Raw genomic sequence first — 12,276 nt, forward strand, 5'->3', positions numbered from 1 at the left:
GATTTTGATCTTTCAGGCTTTCAATGTTTGGCACTATGGCATTAGAATTATATCTTTTGGGATTATGGCCCAAACCCATTAGTGGTAACTTTGTCCAGGATTTTAAGGACTTCATCATTTCCATTTCCACATTCTATACATCTGGCAACTTTTTATGTTACTGGACATAGGGAAACTACCTGAGAAACATTTATTTAATGATTATAAGGCAAAAAACCTTAATAGTCAAGTCACTGATTGTATGAAATGATATGATATGCTTCTCTTTCATGGCAATAATGGTCTCAAAACCATAGGAAAAAACTTCATTAAACGTGGTGGATTTCTGCTGTCCTTACCTTTCTGTGTGTGTGTGTGTTTGTGTTGCATGGACACACATGAAGGCGGTGTAAGTGAAAGGCAAAAGATGAGTTTGTTTTGTGTATGTGCACAGGGGTATGATTTACACAACTGAAGTCCTTGTGTGGACCTCACCATGTGCTGAGCACAGTGGCACACAGTTCATCTATCTTCTCTCAGCTTGACTTTACAGCAACTTTGCAATGAACGTCTTACACTTCCCATAGAAAACTGAAGGGTAGTGAAGTTAAATCACTTGTTCAAACTTGTGAAGCTAGTACAGTAATTAACAGTTTGGACTCAATGCTCTCTGTCCTTTCACTGTGCAGTGTGGCTGCCTAATGAATGACTCTAATCCTTGTTAGTTTTGTAGAGAATTAAAATCAGAAGGATTTTGCATAATCTGACGGCACGTTCAATTTACAGATGGCAAAATTATAGCCCAGGGGAAGGATGAGACCTGCCCTAAGCGAGGTGTTACCCCATCCAATGTACTACATTGCTAGAATAACTTAATTTTAGCAACTATGGGCAATCTTTTTAAATTCTTCCTTTCTTGTCTCCTTTGGTTCTTGAACCCTCTAAAACTAGGCAGAGTGGGAGACGCAGAGGAATGACATTTTGACAAATGTTGAAAGGAGTTGTATATTAGTCATGGTCTAACTGTTCTAGAAAGAGAATAGAAGCTAAGCGAATAGGCTGCCCACTTTAATATCACCCAGTGTGACCTTCTAATCAGTTGAACATCAGTCGACCAATATTTGCTGAATGTCTTCTATATGCTAAACACAGGGACATGTGCTAAAAACTAGAAATGAGGAAGGTACAAGCTCAGCCAAAGAGGATGAACAAATAAAGTACCCTGCATGGGCTGGGGATGAAGATCAGTGAGAGAGTGCTTGCCTGACAAGGGCAAGGCCCTGAAAAGAGAGTTCATTGTAATGCAAATCCTGAATACATACTGATGTGGGGCTACACAACAAATCTCACCTGGAAGAACCAGAGAAGTCTCCATGAATGCCAGACACGCGCCCAGCATCAGTATGGAAATGGAATTCACACAACATTTTTCCAGTCCTTTTAGTAATGAAATACACATTGGTCAGTTCCAGGTTGTATAGACCAGAGGATTATATGATCATCTGGACACTGGAAATAAACAATTTTTAAAAAGCAATTACATTGTTTTGACTAATAAGAAAGAGATGGGGCCAGGGATTTAGCTCAGTGGTTCCACCACCTGCCTCGCAAGCGCAAGGACCGGAGTTCGATCCCCAGTACGCCCCCCCAAAAAGAAAGAGAGATGTAGATTACCAAGAGATCTGGTAAATTCAAATCCTTTGGAGGCAATGGGAAGCAAATGAAAGCTTACTTTCAGCTTGCTTAAACACAATGTAATTTCAATCGTTAAATTGGCATGCTAATTTAATTAAAAATTTAAAGTGAAAAACAAACATGTTAGCTAAAGGGGTAACTACTTATATAATCTTAATGAGTGTTCAACTTAAACATTTTTCCAATTGGAAATAGAATTAATTTAGGGCTCCCACATATATTGAGTTCAGGAACAATGGATTGATAAATGATGAACATGCCCCTCTTATTCCAGATAGATTACAGAATTATGTATTTAATAATTTTAGAAAAACAGAAAATGGAATTGATTATTTGTCTAATATCAGAATTGAGAAAGATTATTTAACTTAAGAAATAGAAAAATAGCTGGATGTGGGGTGCATGTCTGGGAGGCTGTGGCAGGAGGCTAGCAAGTCTGAGTCTAGTCTGAGCAGCTTAGCAATTTAGAGAGATCCTGTTTCGAAATAAACAATGAAAGGTTCTGGAGAGATAGCTCAGTGCAAAGGCCCCTAGTTCAATCCCCAACACCACATAAACACACACAAAACAAATATAACGGAAAAAAAATGGGCAAACTTGACTACAAATTAATATTTCTTTCTGTAAAATTTAAGAAACAAAATACAAGGCAAAATATAATGTATGGGGGCTAGTTATGGCAATAAGCTAGTAATTACATTTAAAATCCTGAATATTGATAAGAAATTCTCTAATTCTAATAGATATATAGTGTACTAGGCAGCTGTTGTTCCATGGAAGAGATTCCCTTAAAACTCAATGCCTTACAACGGCAGATTTATTCTCACGCAAGTCGGAAGCAAACTCGGCTTGACTGAGCTAATTGGGACTGGGTTGGGTGACTGCTTCAATCTCACTTTCAGGCATAGATGTAAAACCTCTAAGGAAAATATTGCTACATAGGGTCTAACAGTGTATAAAAAGATGGCATATTATGAGACACCCCAAAATACTTTGGCTTAAATAAAAGCTTTTAGCTTGGCTGGTCTAGCTGGGGGACAGCTCTTCTTTGATGGGTCCTCCAGAGACTGAGGCTCCTTCCTGAACCATTTCGGAGCATGTCCTGATCTGCATGCCCAAGGCCAGGTCATACTCATGTTGATGTCCTTCTGGTCAACCCCATTATGAGGAAAGGCCGAAGCTTTGTAAAGGAGTGTTAAGTCTGAGGTACTTAGAAACTGCATGGTGCTCCTGGGATGAATGGATTATCTCACTGGGTGGCCAAATGCCTGAGAAATGGTGAGTGAATTTTTTTTGGAGACAACTGGCAATCTTCCAGATGAGGAATATATCTAACATAAGATAGGTAAGACAGAACACAGGCTAACATGAAATCTTATTAGAAAACATTAAAGAATGACTACATAAAAGAAACTGTATTCACATTTTTGGAGAGGAATTCTTGATATCATGAAGTTATTAATTCTCTTCAACTTCTAAATAAAAGATAAATGTTATTTTCATTAAAATTGACAGGTTGGTTCTAAAATTTATTTGGAAAAGGGTCAAAGACAGCTTAAGGTAGATCTTTGGCATGTATGGATTGAGTACTGGTGGAGGAAGAGAAAAAATGAATAACAGAACAAAATAAAGAGCTCAGAAAGCAGCACACATCTTACAGATCTTTGATATATAAAGGAAGTAGCAGTGCAGATAACTGTAAGGAGGGACATCTGAAATGGTTCTGGAACATCTGAGTGTCCATATGGATAAAATTGAAATTGGATTCTCACCTCCCACAAAACACAAAAATCAATTCCACTTAAGTACTTAAAATGTGAAAAGCAGAAATTTAAGACTTTTAGACCAAAATATAGGAGAATATTTTTCTAACCTTGAAATTTCTTAAACAAGGCACATTAACTTGTCATGAGAGAAAAGATTAACCACTTGAAAAATTTGACTACCTGAAAAATAAAGACTTCTTTTAAAAAATGTGTAAAAAAATGAAAGTCAAGAACATATTTTAATACATGTAACTAACAAAGGATTAGTAAATAGCATATTCAGTGCACTTCTACAAACCTATAGGCTAGATAACTACACACAGCTGAAAAAAAGGCAAATGGTATGAAGTGATATTTCACAAATGAGAAAAAAAAGTACGGCACCTAAGCATGAGAAAAGATAGTCTATCTCATTAGTCACTGGAGAAACACCAAGTAGGAGCACAGTCAGATATTTTATACCCATTAGATTGCCAAAAATTAATAGTTCAGACCTTATGAAATGGTGAGGAGGAGGAAGATTAATAAGAATGCTTATGCACAGCAGGTGGAGAGGTACATTGAAACAGCCACATTGGAAAAATGTTTGCAATTTTCTTGAATAATTTTCATACATCAAGTGATTTTTATGAGATCCTCATATGGATTCACAATAACAACAAGTAGGAACAACCAACCAGGAAAAGAATGGAGTATTATGTTGTAGTGAAAATAAATCAATTCCAATTGTGAGCCAAACATAGATCAATCTTAGTAATAGGATCTTGAGCAAAAAAAGCAAGTTGCAGAACTCTCTTAAGTATGGTACCATTGTTACGAGCTAAAAAGAAACTTCACCAGTATCTTAATAACCTGTATATACATATGTGATAAAATTATTTTGAAAGAAATAGAACAATACGCATAAAATTCAGGATAAATTTACCTTGGGGATGAGTGAAAAGGATGTAAAGCGACCAAGATAGAAGAGGACTCATCAATGGATATAGTTTATTGGTTTGGGTCATGAGTTTATATGTGTTTTATTTTGTTTTATGACTTACATAGAGGTTACAAAAATTCTTCATTTTTCAGTGTTACACTTTACAATCTGACAAATAAAAGGAAAGAAATCTGATACTATTTTTATTTACAAAATTTGAAAAAGTTTTAAAAGGCGATCAAAAGACAGCTGGCATAGTTTTTCCTTTACATTGATGTTGGAAGTATAAATTGGTGCGATCTTTTTAGTTAGCCCTACCTATGAGCATATATAAACACATAGATGTTCATAAATAGGTAAGTAGACATAATATCTCATATACATATGCTCTCTATCCAAGTAATTCAATTTGGGAAAAATAAAGGCTTTAAAACCCTGAAATTAAAGGAAAAAGTGATGGCACAAAGATATAGTTATCAAGTTCTTTTTCAGCTGGAAGACTTGTTACTTTCTCTTCCCTCCTCCTTCCCCTGGGACCTGTGACATGCGGAACCAAGCCTCCAAAGCACCAGTGGAGGACATCCTCACATCCAAAGAAGACACAGCCCTCAAGTTTCTATCACATCATTCTATTTACTTTTTCCCTGGTCCCTGCATAATCTGGAGTTGCCTAAGATGTAAACTTCCTAAGAGCAAGGACCCCGGGCTGATGTGTTTCTCACTGTCACAATGGGCTGGTAAAAAGTAGGGGCCTGGAAAACACCTGTTGAAACATGACTGCCTAGTAAAAGAAGAAATAGACTTCCTTGGACCAAACTGGTGAAAATATGGAAGGTCTGAAGGAATATACCAGCACTGTGAAAATTTTTAAATCATATTTGGATTTTTTGGTCAATATTTACTATTTTCTAGAGAAACATCTTTCTGAGACCTTAGATCAAATGCTAGGGGATCCTCATTTTGTGAAGAAATCCTCTTGTAAGGTCTTTTGTGATTAGGATTTTAGGAACTATAGCATAAAATAACAAGTAGGAAATCTGAGTCATTAGGAAAACTGGTTTGAATATACAAAGCTTCCTGAGAAGGATCCTTTGTATGCTATACATTGTGTTAATATATATAATATATATTAATATATGACTATATATATTAACATATATATTAATGTGTGTGTGTATATATATATACATTAAAATATTTTGAAATTTATTTGAGATGAGATGGGGTCTCTCTCTCTGTTGCCCAGGCTGGTCTTAAACTTGGGTGCTCAAGTGTTCTTCTAGAGCTTCCTTTAGCCTTTCTAGTCCTTCAGCCTCTGGAGTAGCTGGGACTACAGGCATGCACCACCACACCTCCTCTATGGTTACACTTCAGGAAGTTTTGCCACAATAACTGTATTTATTCCACCATAAGTACACAAAACAAGCAGAGGAAAGCAAAGAACATGTCTTTAGACATGCATTATTTTACTTATATCCCTAAATTAATGTCACATTCTCAAGGGACTCATAACGCATTTGAAATTCAAATAGCATGAAAGAGGATTATAGTCATTTTTCTTTTACTGATGCTTCAGCCATGGCAAACATAATTGCCTAGGGGAATTTACCTTAGGGTTAGGGACAGAATTTATGATTTTGCATTATTTCCCATACTTTATGCTACAAGAAAATAAAAGCAGTGTCAAATGAGAGGGAAAACAGCTTCACAGCACACATAAAAAAGTATGTATCACTGAGGCAAAACCAGACAAGCCAGTCTGTGCTAGGGTCTTTAGGGTATTAACTCCTGTACTCTAAATTGCAAGTGAATTTCAAAAGAACAAAAATACATCCCTGCACTCTTTGATATTAGTGTCAAGGGCAAATCACAGACAGGTTGCAAGAACAGTTTCCAAGTTCTGCATGTACTCTACAGCAGGGTCAGGCGGCAGTGGTAGTATTCAGTAACTGTAGCTGATGCTGAATGAACTGCTGGGGAGGTGAAGACAGAGTGAAGGCTGGCTCCAGGCGACACTGTCAGCAGCCAAGGAAGTGTCCCTTTCTGCCTCTACTTGTCCTGTTCTGCCTTCCCTGCTCTGCGTGAAAGGTGTTCCCTTCTTTCCAGAGGAGCAGCTGAGTGATATGGAGTAGGTGGGAGGTCCAGAGCCCCTCACAGGTGGGCCAGGCCTTGTGGGAAACACCTAGGGGTTGGGCGGTATGTTCAGAACGGGGAAGCGCAGTCCCTGTGTCATTGCATGGTAATGTCTGAGAGCCCCTGCAAACCTTGCCCAGCTCCAGGACAAGTCCAGAACGTTGTAGATCACTTGGCCTGGAATCCTTGGTGCAGTGATTGCCATCCCTTGTGCTCTCTCAAGCTCTGCTTTCAATGGAACCTCTGCTAGGAAAGTTAGTTCTTGAAGTGGCTCTAGAAAGCAGATCTTCAGGATGGATACTGGCTATTGGATCCCTTCGTGGGTAGTCTGCAGTAAGGACTCTACTGAAGTAGAAATTGAGAGTGCTAACTCTGGGATGAAGTAGCATTAAAATTACAAGGATTCTTTTATATGGTGGAATGGACTGAGGAAAAGGTGGAAGTGGAAGTATTGAGATTTGGAATAGATTTAGCACTTAGCAGTTTGGGGAGCCTGAGGCAGAAGGAGTGCAAACTCCAGCCCTGCTGGGTCAACTTAGCAATTTAGCAAGATCCTATCTCAGGGGGGAAAAATCCTGGGGCTGTAGCTCAGTGTGAAGGTGATGTGTTCAATCATCAGTACCCCCGCCTCCAAACTCCCACACACCAAAAGACTGTAAGGATTGTGGCAGAGCTACGAAGGGATTGAAGGCACAGCCCCAGCTAGTCTCCCATGTCCAAGTTGAGGTCCTGATATAGGACACATGCAGGATCCTGATACTGGGGAAGGGTGTTTGGGCTGACAAGCCTATTTTGAATTCCTAGATTTGTTTGAGCCATCTGGACTGGTTGAAGAAGCCCACTCCCTCTGGCTTGATTTCCTGTAACAATCTCACGTAAGGCAAATGCCTTCAATATTATGCTGTGCTTCTGACTGCAAGCCCAAATCATCACAGCACTGGCTCTAGGTTGTATCCCAAGTCAGCTCTTAGCTCAGCCTGAGTTGAAAAATACAGACTGTTGGGAGCCATTCTACATAATTTTTTGGAAAAAAATACACAATTAAATTATGATTAGGGCTGTATGAGGCCCAATCTTCTTGTGGGCCAGCAATGGCATGCCGAAAAATAACTCCATTTGCCTTCGGTCACAGCTGAAGCCTCGATGGTCCCTTGATGTTGTGATGCTCAAGGGCAAGATTACATCTGCTGAAGATATCCTGGTTCTTTGAGAACTGAGTAATAATACAAAAAGAGAAAGGTTTCACCTGGGGAGGGACAAATTCCTTATCAGCTTAACTCATCCCACCTACTGTTGTAAGATCGTTTGCTCATCTAGAGATGACTTGAAGTCTACCGGAGAGTGTGCAGAGGATATATGCAAATTCTATGCCTTTTACAATAAGGGACTTAGGTGTACTTAAACTAAAACACCTGTGCAGGGCAGAGCAGAAGGGTGGGGGCACATGACATGCAGGTCCACCTCTTGGGAATGGAGGGGCAAAGGAGGAATGATGGGGGAAGAAGAGCTCCAGATGGCATGCAATCCTGGGGGATTGTGGGAGTTCCTGATTAGAGGGAACCTGCTTCAGGTGGAAACAGTGCAGCTCTAGTGTTTCCACAATGCTGGGAAAAGTGGGGAGACTTGTGCCTTGGTGTGAGCACCATAGTGGATTTTAAGGTGTGGAAGCTGCATATTGTCATTTAGTTATGCTCCTGAGATCTTAGTGCCTCACCTTTATGCTGCCACAGAGACACGTGTCTCTACATAGAAGTAGAGGCATTGGGCCATCCTTTTAGGGTTTGCTAGTCAAGTGGGCTGCCACCTCAGCCCAAACTAAGGGACAGGAGGGTGGGGGGAGATGTCAAGGATTCGGAGGGCTCACCCACTTCAAGCAAAGGAAGGTGTGCACCTGAAGAACTCTCTGGAGAGCCTGGAGTGTGGCACAAATGTGATCCCAGGGACCGCTGCCTGTGGGCCACAGAGGATGCACGGGGAGGTTGTCAGATCAGCCTCCCAGGGCCCGCTGCCCTGCAGGGTCTGTGTGAGCTGGGCTGGGGCAGGCCACCCCCACCTACTCTGGAGGATAAGAGCCTCACAAGCTAGGGAGGAGGACATAGGAAAGGAAAGTGAAGACCAACAAAAGGCTTCTCCCTGTCCATAGGTTTCTGGGCATGGATCGGGCTGGTGAATGGAGGGAGGAGAGCAGGAAAGGCTTAAGTGGGATAAGATGCAGGTTATAATGTTGATTGTTCTAGACTTTGTAGTACCAATAAATCCAACTGTTCATTAAACACCGGAAAGTGACAGGAAAAGCTATAAAATCTGCCCTAGTTTCTTGCAGAGGAAAAGGGAGATCAGATGGAATAATTTTAAGAGACAGTAGTGTGAAAAAAGTGCTGTTTCATGATTTCCTTTCACCAAGTAGCCCAGTTTGTTCAAAAAATTAACTGGTCTAAAATACTGCTAAATACAGCAGTCTAAAAAATCTAAAAATATAAAGAAATTAACCAATCCAACCTAAACAATGCAAATAACAGCGCCACAATTTCACATGTGTTTATGTGTGTGTGTGTGTGTGTGTGTGTGTGTGTGTGTGTGTGTTTTACTGGGGATCGAATCCAGGGCCTTCACAGGGCACTGCATCTCCCGCCCTTTTATAAAACTTCACCATTTGAGACAGGGTCTGAATTACCTGGGCTGGGCTTGAACTTGTGATCCTTCTACCTTGGTCTCCCAGAGGGCCACTGTGCCCGGCTCCACCACTTCATCTTTATCGCGGTAAATCTTTATTCCATTGCCGTTTGAACTGGAGGCTGCAGAAGTCTTTCCCACCCGGCTTGCATTTGAAACATTCCAGGGCATGGCACAGGGGAGAGGAGTATTTCAGGCGGCACTGGAAGGGCCTCTGAGAAGTTACTAATTTATCTACTTGTCATAAGCGAGGTCAAGGATGGTCAAGGATGTACCTTCAAACAGAGGGTAGACACGTTTGGTGCTTAGGAACCACAGACATAAGCCTGCTTCTAGAACGAAGCGCCTGCCTTTCCTGCAAGCCCTTTTAAGAGACCGTTTTGGACTCCTGTGAATCAGGAACCATAGAGCTGTTCAAAGTTCTTCCCAACGCTCACCGGCAAGGCTTCCTGCCGAGCGCAGTCCGAAGCTACTCCTCCTTCGGTCCTTAGGGAAAAAGCGCATCCCACTCCCCGAACCTTCTTCCCCTCTTCGCTGCGAAGGGGTCTCCGACGCTCAGGACCTCGGAGGAGCCCCGCAGCCACCCGCGCCGCGCCCACCGCCTCCGCAGCTGCAGCGGCCGGCCGGCAGAGGGCGCTGCAGCTCCGGGCGGCGCGGGGCGCGGGGCGCGGGGCGCGGGGCGCGGGGCGCGGGCCGCGGGCCGGGAGGAGGCGCCCGGGCTCGGCTTGTGCGACTCCCCGCGGCCGGGAGGGAGAGCGCGCCTGTGCCGCCCCGCGCCGCCCGGCCGCTGTCACCGCGGAGGAACCTCGCAGGGTGCGCAGCGCGCTCTGAGGCTTAGGCTGGGCGGCCGCCGGCCCCTGGCTTCTCTTTGTCCGGCGAGGCGGGCAGCGCCGAGGAGTCGCGTGGCGGCCCCGGCCCGGCCCGGCGGTCCCGGGCTTGGAGCGGGCGGCTCCCGGGCGGGGCTGCGAGGTGAGCGCGGGCCGGGCCGGCGGGGGCGGCGGGGCTGACGCGCCCCTCGTTCTGCACCTGCGCCACCTCGGCCGGCGGCCGCCAAGTTTGTGTGGCCTTTTGCGGAAATCCCTGAGCGGTCAGCCGGGCTCCGGACCCGTCTGTAAATGGGAAACTCCCGCGGGGAAGGAGGAGCCGGGAGGGAGCGACTGTCCACCGTGGCCCGGGACGAGCGTCTCCCGGGGGCAGCGCTGGCCTTGTGAGCATCATGCGTGGCCCTTTCTGACCCAGGTGAGCGAATCCCCTCCGCACGGTCCGGCGGGGCGGCCTGCGGCCGCGAAGACAGGTGCACAGAGTTGGGGATGCGGCGGCTGCCCAGGGCGGCGCGGCGTGGGTTGGCTCCTGTCGTCAGAGCGCTTGTTCTTTCCTGCCCGGATCACCTATTCGGCGGAGACCTCGCAGCTTGTTCGGCACCTTCGCAGGCTGCCGGGTTGAACACCCCCGTTTCAGAGGCGATGGCAGGTTAGTTAAAGCGAGTTCCCCCCCCCCTCCCCCAGCTTTGGATAATTTGGTCGTGTCTTCGTCTTAATTTAGGATGAATGTGTTATTTCCTTGGAGCCTTAGGATGGAAAAGCAGTGGAACGGCTTGTTCCGTCCATTTCTTTTCTTCTTTTTTTTCATTCTGAGCCTGTGCACAGAAGGAATTGCAGACACCCAAGTAATGTTACTACCATTCTATTTTAAATACAAACACAAAGAAGTACGCTTGGAAGGATACCAAAGGCGTCTGTACTCACTGTTATGTAAGTGCTTTAAAAATATTTGCCCATTGGTAAAGTTATGAGTGATTATTACCAAAGTATCTAAGAAGAGCACAAGAGGTCAGAACCATAATTTCTGCCTTAAACCAAAACTTTCCTTGGAGATAAGCATGGTCTTGACTTGAGATATTCCTTTAAGATAAAATAGGGCCCTTTAAAAATTCCTTAGGTAAACTGTGAGGCATTACAACACAAAAACAGATTTGAAACCTATTATGAAAATTGACGGGAATTGGTGGATAGTGATTTAAAAAAAAGATCCCATCGACATCCTTTGTGACTTTCACAATTGAATGATTTATTTTGCTATGGGATGAAAACAGTAATTGTTATTAAAGATCTGTATTTTCCCTCTCCATCCTCTACCCTCAAGCTCTGCTCACATTTATAGTTATTTTTTTCAGGTAAAAAGACTAAAATAGAAAGCATCAGATATGCCAATGTCCAGGGACCCCCTTTGCCACCCCCCCATTCTGTTCTAATTGACCTAGGGGGGTACCTTGGCATCTATTATATGTTAATAGTTTTCCTGGTAATTTTACATACAGTGGTAAGACCAATTGGAAAAGTATTGTTTCTTTTAATTTGTCACTTTATTGCCTAAAGTGTGGCTACAGTAATTTAAAGTAAATCAAAAATATGTAACATCAGGGAGAAAAATGGTGTTGGAAAGGAGATGTGCTGGTGGATTTAAGCATGTACATGCTTGTGTTTTGTCCAAATAACTCCTCTTGATTTTTCTTAGAAAGAGTAGTTGGTGTTATCCAGGACCCATAATTTTGTGCGGAACACTCACAGAATTCTTAAGTGGTTATCATGCATTGTGCACAGGGTAGCTGGGAAAGTTGAATATTGTGTCAGGATATTCCTTCATGTTTACATTCTAAAATAATCAAGTCTCATTAAAGATGATTTTCCGTATGAAATTAAAAACTTATGTAATACAGCATAAACTAGTCAGTTAAGTGCAAAAGGATTTTTATAGCTTTTAAGGTCAGAAGGAAATCTGGTTGCTGAATCACTGATTTCCATCTGCCTTATGTAATTCCAAGTATCCAAGCAAGCCTGGGAGCAGATTTTATGGATGGTTTATGAAGGCTTATGTAAGAACTACAACTGTGCTTCTACTCCATTAAACTCCTTGTTTTGGGTATTACATAATTGTCATGGATCTAGGCTGTTAAAAAACCAAACTAGGAGGAGGATGCACCAACTCAATCCGCCCCCCCCAATTTTATAATGAATTGCTGCCACCAAATTAGAGGGAACAGCAGGGATGGTGCTTTGTGAAAGAAAGATAAGAATAGTGTATGGAGGATTGATGTAATAGACTGTTACG

At 42.9% G+C, this 12,276-nt stretch overlaps 1 protein-coding gene and 1 pseudogene across 8 annotated transcripts in view; both read left to right on the forward strand.

Annotated features, from left to right (window-relative positions):
* The first annotated feature begins 10,138 nt into the window (after window positions 1-10,138).
* The window catches only part of Mtus2 (microtubule associated scaffold protein 2), a 716,842-nt gene continuing 714,704 nt past the window's right edge, over window positions 10,139-12,276 (forward strand). For 3 of the 8 annotated variants that reach the window (XM_087199498.1, XM_004854793.3, XM_087199499.1), the window contains exon 1: window positions 10,145-10,638. The gene's annotated coding sequence lies outside the window, so the exon portion shown is untranslated. Of the gene's footprint in view, window positions 10,639-12,276 lie in introns of all 8 variants that reach the window. The other 5 variants (XM_087199501.1, XM_087199500.1, XM_087199502.1 and 2 more) reach the window with 3 other exon arrangements.
* LOC147821669 (proteasome maturation protein pseudogene) overlaps window positions 10,479-12,276 on the forward strand; it is a 169,088-nt pseudogene continuing 167,290 nt past the window's right edge.

This window comes from Heterocephalus glaber, unplaced genomic scaffold, assembly GCF_053883595.1.
Source record: "Heterocephalus glaber isolate CG9 unplaced genomic scaffold, H.glaber_assembly_v1.0 deba00001720, whole genome shotgun sequence".
Lineage (NCBI taxonomy): Eukaryota > Metazoa > Chordata > Mammalia > Rodentia > Bathyergidae > Heterocephalus > Heterocephalus glaber.